The sequence below is a fragment of the Pteronotus mesoamericanus genome, unplaced genomic scaffold (assembly GCF_021234165.1).
Source record: "Pteronotus mesoamericanus isolate MK-2021 breed Mesoamerican mustached bat unplaced genomic scaffold, CSHL_Meso_final scaffold_118, whole genome shotgun sequence".
In the NCBI taxonomy this organism is placed as follows: Eukaryota; Metazoa; Chordata; class Mammalia; order Chiroptera; family Mormoopidae; genus Pteronotus; species Pteronotus mesoamericanus.
The window spans coordinates 9,680,248-9,688,421 of record NW_026555301.1 but is presented as its reverse complement, the minus strand read 5'-3'; the positions used below and the strand labels follow the sequence as shown (position 1 = coordinate 9,688,421).

Here is an 8,174-nt window from a genome sequence, read left to right as displayed (position 1 = left end):
AATAACAAGCCATACAAAGAAACAGGAAACTATCCTTTCCTCAAAGGAAAAATTACACCAACATAGCTTTCTCTAAGAAAGACTTGATGGCTGATTTACTATATAAAAACTCCAAGACAGCTCTTTGAAATATTCTTAAAAAAAACAAAGAAAGATTTTGATACAGTCAGAAAATGATGTATAAAAGAAATAGAAGTAGCAATAAAGAGATGGAAAAGCCCAAACCCTCCCCACAAAAAATTCTGGACCTTATAACTATAATAATTGAAATGAAAAATTCATTATAGTGATTCAAAGGTAGATTTGAGCAAGCAGAAGAAAGATCAGCAACTTTGAAGTTAGGACACTTGAAATAATCAAATTTGAGGAGTAGAAAGAACAAAAATTACAGAAAGTAAACAGAGCCTAAGGGATACGGGAAAGCATAAAGTAGATTAACATGTATACTGCAGAAATTGAAGTAGAAGAGGGATAGAAAGGGGCAGAGAGAATATTTCAAGAAATAATGGCCAAAATTCATAATTTGATAAAACACATTAATATAAGCAATCAAGAAGCTCATCAAACTCCAATAGGATGAACTTAAAGAGACCCACATTGAGACACAATATACTCAAACTACTGAAACACAAAGACAAAGAGAAAATCTTCAAAGCAGCAAGAGAAACAACTTGTCACATACAAGAGATCATTAATAAGTGGATTTCTCATCAGAAACTTTGGAGGCCAAAAGGCAGTGGGCTGATTCATTCAAAGAGACAAAAACTATCAACCAAGAATTTTATACCTATAAAAACTGCCCTTCAAAAATGAAGGGGAGGTCTGGCTGGTGATGCTATTTTCTGATATACTAGTCTAATGTAGAAAGTTCCCAGAGGATCAGAAGTTTGTCATGGCCCAAGACTTCCCTCTTGGCATCCCTGTGACACAGTTTACAGCATTAATTGTCAAGCCTGACCTCCAAGTTGGTTGGAAAATGACATGAACTAACTGGTCCATATCTTCAGTTATTATATTAGGAACATCATGAGTATGTACTACGTTTTGAAGAGGATAATCTAAATATCACAAAGAATGTGTTCTTGGCACTCAGGACAGTGGAGCAGAATCAATTTAGTGTCATCATTAACCTGGTGGCAAAATGTAGTCTGAAGATACAGGAAAAATTTGGCTAGGACCTACAGCTAAAGGTAGATAGTAGTGATTATATTAAAAGAGTGATTCAATTACAAAAACTCTGTAAAAATTTAAAAGATAAGTGACAAACTGGAAAGAAATACTTGCAACTTATGGAGACAAAGAGTGAACTTTTCTAACACAGAAAGAGTGTCAATAAATCTAAGAGAATAGGAAAAGGACATAAATAGTGTAAAGATAAAGAAATACATCTCTTTTAACATATAAAAATGCTCAACTTCTTTAAAAAACCAGTTAAAAGTGCATTGACATCAATTCTTAACTACAGATAGGCAAAAATTCAGATGCTATATATACTATTGGTAGGGCCATGAGGAATAAGTCTCTTCATAAAGTACTGATGGGAGTCAACAGTGGTGTAACTTCTATGGAAAGTGATTTGGTAAGTGATCAAGAATACAAATGCATTTATTCTTCAATCCAGCAATCCCACTGTTTGACATCTATCCTATAGGTATATCTAAGTATTTATAAAATGTCATCTGAACAAGATTATTGATTGCAATATGGTTTGTAATAAAAGATTGAGAACAATCCATTTATAGGGGACTGGTTAAATAAACAATAATATGTCTATTCAATGATATTCTCTGAAACTTTAAACAGATGTTCATATATCACAATATTGCCAAAATATAGTTAAGTGAGAAAAAGTAAGATACAAGCACTGTTTCGTATGCTTTCTTTTACGTAAAAAAAAAAAAAAAGAATTTTTCTTATTTCTTTATATTTGTATAAAGAAACACTGGAAAATTTATATAAGAAACTAATAAGTTACTTGTTGGGAGAAGATAGTGTAGAATGGTATATAGGTGGAAATGACTTTTTAATGTATATTTTTTATATTTTGGCTTTTGAACTGTGTTGCTGTATTAAATAATCAAAATACAATACAATGAACATTTAAAAGCTGCACCAAGAAGCCAAAGTTTCACCAATGGCAGAGTCACAATTGGAGGGGAAGCTCTATATACAAAACTCCTTCACAGGAGTCCAGAAACGTAAAGGGATTTCTGAATTTAGGGTAAAAGTTGGCTGCAGCTATACATTTATATTTTGAGGAGCACTAGTAAAACATATTCTGTCTTTTATGGCCATTCTTTTTTGTTTGTTTGTTTTATTGAGGGATAATTTATAATTGATACTGGACATAAACATATTTATGTACTTTTGCAACCATTGCCACAATCAAGATAATGAACATATTCATCACCCAAAACAGTTTCCTTGTGCCCCTTTAAAAACCTTCCCTTTCAACAATATCCTTCCCTACCCCCAAGCAACCACTGAGCTCTTTTCTGTCATTAGAGATTACTTTGCACTTTTAAAGAATATAAATGGAATCATCTACTGTGTATTTTTTGGCTACTTTAATTCAGCATAATTATGCTGAGATTCATCCATTTTGTAGTATGTGTCAATAGTTCATTTTTTTAATTGATGAGTAGTATTTTTTTAAGGAACTTTAAATGCTAATTTTTATTTAATGCTAACTGTGCAAGGGACACCAATTCAATACTGTGCAGTAAATCAGTTGCATAAGTCCAATATTAAACAATATAGCATACGGGATAAATCTAAAGCTGAGCACCATGTGCCTTTGAAAGTGATATAATATCACAGAATGAAACTCAATTTAGACAGTTAAGAAACCTGAAGAACTCTCATTTAAAAACTCTCATCTAATTTTGTTAGTTATCCAGAAACCAATGTTCTTAGTTTTGTTTTATTTTCTAGGGAAGAGTGGAAGTTAATAGAATTTTGTAGTTTAATATGATGTGTAACACCTAAACCAAGGAAATTGTTTGTATAACTTATTCCTTTTATTAATTGGTACCATAAGTAATATAACATTGACAAGCTGGCTGGCAGGAAGAGAGCTGAATACAACAAAGTATGCTCAGCATGGGCCTAGTTGTACATTCATCTTGATTTCCTTATTCACAGCCCAAAGTAATATTCCTTTATTACTTTGTAAGGTACTATTTTAATCAAAAGATAAAATAATCTGAAAGACAGATACAATAGTATCCACTCTAAACACCTAAATCATTTAAACACTAACAAAACAGTTTTTAAAAAATCAAAACAGCAAGAAAAATGGCAGTACAAGAATACATCATACTGCTGAATCTTCTATATTCTGAGGTACATAATGACAGGCTGAGGAAGGTGAAGCAATATAGCCAGCTGGCCCAGGACTCATAGCACCATGAATTGGAGGAGAACCGCCATATGCTGCATCAACAGGATGCCAGGGGGCAACATAGGCATAATCTGGCACAACAGGAAGGCATGAATCAAAACCAGGCAAAGGTGGCTACCTGCAGTGATCCACCATTACTGGAAAATAAACTGCTCCATGAGGGATGGGTGCAGGATCACCATTTGGAAAGGTACCATTTCTGATGCTTCAGCCTGTGTGCCTTCTTGTCTCCCTGCCTCATTGTACAACAGAGGGATGGTCTGATCTACTAGAGTAGGTGTGTTAGTACAGACTGGATAATTCTCTACATGAAGATGGTGTTGCTGCATCTGTGGCACATAGATCATGGAGTGCCAGTAGTTGTGGTGATAGCACTGCAATCCCAGGTTGAAATAGTACTCCAAAACTTTTGTATCTTGAGGCAGATTACTGCCACTTGGATCACAGGAATATGGTAGAGGAGGTGGTGGTGAGTTTGAAGCCTCTCCAACCTCAACAGGAAGAAGAGGAGGTAGAGAAGGAGGAGGAGGCAGTGGAGGTAGTGCTGGCAGCAGAGAGGCAGCAGCAGCAGGCACAGGAGCAGAGAGGTATGGATAGGGTGGTGAAACAATCATTGGCCTGCCTGGTATAGGTGAAGATACAAATAGAGGCTATAGAGCATTCTGTGAGGAAACTGAAGTGGTACTGCCAGCTTGATTAGCTGCTGCACAGTTAGATAAGACTGAAACTGGAACATTATTGGCACAGGAAGCTGCAATTGCTGCAGAATCTACCATCACCTCCTGAGGGTGGTTGAATGGGGTAACTGTGTCCTGAGGAGACATAGAACATAGTCCTCTGTCCTGAAGAGACAAATTTGCTGTAGATTCAGTTGTGCTATAAACACCTGAAGTTTCAAAGTCTGGTTATAAAGGATAAATATATTCTTCATGATATTCCCTGTTGTCATTCTGACCATCACCCTCCTCTGAACTCAAAGTCTGTTTGCCTGAGTTGCGTCCTTGCCTTGCAATACAGTATGTCGAAGTAGGAGGAACCATTGTGGAGGGCCTTCCATTATTAGGTAAAGTTGGATAAGCAGTCTCATCCCCTTCTTCAATTTCATAAAAAGTAATGGTTTCTTCCAAGCCCTGGGGCATCTGCCCATTTTCTGGGGCAAAACTATATTGGCACTCCTTATTCACACACTGCATCCGGTGGTGACTACATCTAAGGGAATGAGATCTGTAGGAAAAGTTATCAAAGCTCTGGCAGCACTTTTTCCCTGGGCCAGGGTAAAAACACTTTAGAGTCTGCCATATTGGCCTGTTTATAGAGTGAGATGAGTCTCTGGACATCCCATATCCCCGACCTTGTCTCTGAGATGAATGTTGAGGATGAAAATGTTCATTAGCCATAACATTGCCAGCTGTCTGTGAGTAGTGCATTGCAGGGTCATGCCTGAAGGCGCATAATACTATGCTGAAGTGTGGGTGGAGGCAGGGACACCCTGTCTCCCCTGCTGTAAGCCATAGACATATACATTTCTTTCCCTTTAACTTTCCTGAACATCTTCTTCTGTTGCTCCATGTCCATCTCAGGCATTGCCATTTCTGGAAAATAGCCCCCAGGCATTTTCTAGTAACTTGTTCCTTTCCGACTAGGCATAGCATTCCTGGCAGGAACAGGTATCACTTGAGGAACTGGTTTTAAGTTAGCCAGTGGAACAACATGCTTTTTTGCCAATTCTTCAGTGTAGACTGTTACTGAATTGTTCTCATTTCCAACTTCCTGAATGAGCATTATAATGTTTTCCGTTTGATTCCAAATGAACCTGATAATTGTTTCCCAATTAGTAATATCTTCCAGCATATACCATGTAATCAGTTTTTTGAAGTTCTTTTCTGCTGTCCAACCAAACATCAAATTCTACATTATGATAGATTTCTGGATCCAGAGCTCTGACAACCTTATAGGGAAGAGCATCTTTGATGGATTTTCTGGAGACTTCGCTTCTTCTGTTCCTCCACTGTACCCATCTGGTGTATTTTTGACATTGTAGCAATCACCTCACTCTCAGTTCTATCCTGAGGTGAACTCTTGTAGGCAACATGGGCATCCTCAGTGCCAGTGACAGCATTGTTTCTGTCCTTCTTGGAAGCACTTCGAAACAATTCAACTGCAGTCTTTGATGCTTCTTCATCCACAACAAACACATCTTTATAGAGAATTTCATACAGTACAGCTTGACAAAGAGTTGCACTTGATGGAAATTGTTTTGAGTACATTGAATCATAAGGACCATTACTTGAATAGCAGAGTATATTCTTGTCTTCATAGCCATTATCTGTGATATAAGTTGGAGGCTTTCCAGGATTGTGATAAAGAATGAAATCTTGATTATAAATTAGAGAAAGAGCTCTTAATTCCAGGTGGCCAGTACTTTCCTTGGGATATTCTAACCATTCCAGGTATTTCTCAAAAGATCCCTCCACATACTGCTCTGAAATAGCCTGAAAGAGGCAAGAGGCATCCCTCATAGTCAGCTATCAAAACGGTCCTAAGTTGCCTAAATATCCGTCCATTGTTACCTCACTCACAGAATACTGGATGCAGAACTTTTTCCATCCTTTATGCATTGTGCCTAGAGGGTCGAGGTGGGGAGGGAAAGAAATGAACACAAATGTAGCCAGAAGGAAAAAGCAGGGTGCAGGTAGGAATGGGTAGTAGTGACAATGGCTTGCTTATGCAGGTATCCAGAAAGCAGCCCAAAGTGTAGGTATGAGAAAGCAGTTGGAGTCAGCATTGCAGAATCTTGGCACTTCTCAGGAACAGAAGCAAAAAGCTAGCTTGCCCAGGACAAGTCAAGATCCTGTGAAAAGAGAAAGAACCAATGCTCCTAGAAATAGAGACCTCAAATTGAGAAAGACACTGGAGGGAGTTGGTACTTGCAGCAATGAGTAGTATTCTAATGTATGGATATACTACAGTTTATTTACGCATTCACTTTTTGATGGAAATTTAGCTGTTCTCAATTTGAGGATATTATAATAAAAATTATATGAGCATTAGTATAAAAAAAAAGCAAGAAAAAATGAAGACATCACCAGATAAACAAAAGCAGATGGTGTTTATTACCATTGGAACTGCCATGCAAGAAATACTGACAATCTCTGGTAAAGGTAAATGCATGAACAATAAAAGTATTATGGTAACATTGTTTTGTAACTCCACATACTGCCTTCTCCATAATTTAATAAATAAATGCATTTAAAAATTACTAGTTTTACCCCGACTCGTGTGGTTCAGTGGATTGATTGCTGGCTTGTTAACCAAAGGGTTGCTGGTTCAATTTGCAGTCAGGGCACATGCCTGGGTTGCAGGCCAGTTCTCCAGTAGGGGCAGCATGAAGACAACCACACATTGATGCTTCTCTCCCTCTCTTTCTCCTTCCCCTCTCCTCACTCTAAAAACAAATAAATAAAATTTTTAAAAAATTAATTATAGTCTTTGACACATGACATATGATCCAATTTTATGACATAAACAACTGAAAAAGATGGGAATGGCGCTGTAAAGGAGCAGAATTTTTGTATGCAATTGAAGTTAAATTGATAAAAACAAAGTGAATTATTATAACTTTAGGATATTAAATGTAATCTTCATGGTCACCAAAAAGAGAGTATCTTTAGAATATACACAAAAGGAAATAAAATATTACACTGCAAAAAATGAATTAGACACAAAAGAAAAATATAATGCAGAAAATGAAGGACAAAAAAGCTATAAGGAATACAGAAAATAATAGCAAAATGACAGAAGTTTCTTTTTTAGTTGTTTTTTTAAAATTTATAAATCATGTTTATTCTATTACAGTTGTCTCAATTTTTCCCCCATTACTCCCCTCCACCCATCCCAACCCCACCTCCCATTCCCACAGTAAATTCCACTCTGTTGTTCATGTCCATGGGTCATTCATGCATGTATTTTGTCTAGTCCCTTCCACTTCTTTCCATCATTGTCCTCTTTCCCCCTCCCCTCTGATCACTTTCAGTCTGCTCCATGTTGCTGTGCCTGTGGTTTATTTTGTTCATTAGTTTATTTTGTTGAATAGAGTCCACTTATAGGTGAGATCATATGGTATTTGTTTTTCATCAGCTGGCTTATTTCACTTAGCTTAATATTCTCCACTTCCATCCATGTTGCTGCAAAAGGTAGGAGTTTCATCTCTCTCTCTTTCTTTCTTACATGCAGATTGATTTTATTTATTCTTTTAATGTCAAAGTTAATTATAAAATATTAAAAAACATTAAAACCATTATAAAGTCTCAGCAATTAAACCAACATGACACCACCACAGAAATAATCAAGTAGATCAATGAAATACAATGAACATTCTAGAGACAAAGGTATATATCTGCCTAAGAATATATGATTAAGTTGATATTTCAAATTAATGAGTAAAACAAGGCTTATTCAACAAATAAGGTGCATGAACCACTATTACTTGAAATAAAACAAATATAGAGCCCTATTTCACACATTATACAAGAAATATTCAGATGAGTTAAAAATAAGTATGTAGAATCTAAGGAGTTTTAGAAGAAAATAGAATATTTTGAATGACCTGAAGTAAAATATTCAACCCCAGAAGTTATAAAGTAAACATTGACAATATGACTATATTAAACATTTAACTATATAATAATATACATATAAAAAAAGTTAAAGGACAAAGAATAGAAAAGTATTTGCAACACATCAAAAACATAGTTAACAGGTTTTTTTGTGT

At 36.2% G+C, this 8,174-nt stretch overlaps 1 pseudogene; it reads right to left on the bottom strand.

Annotated features, from left to right (window-relative positions):
* Positions 1-3,316: 3,316 nt before the first annotated feature.
* LOC129081725 (putative bifunctional UDP-N-acetylglucosamine transferase and deubiquitinase ALG13) lies at positions 3,317-6,579 on the bottom strand (annotated as a pseudogene).
* Positions 6,580-8,174: the final 1,595 nt, after the last annotated feature.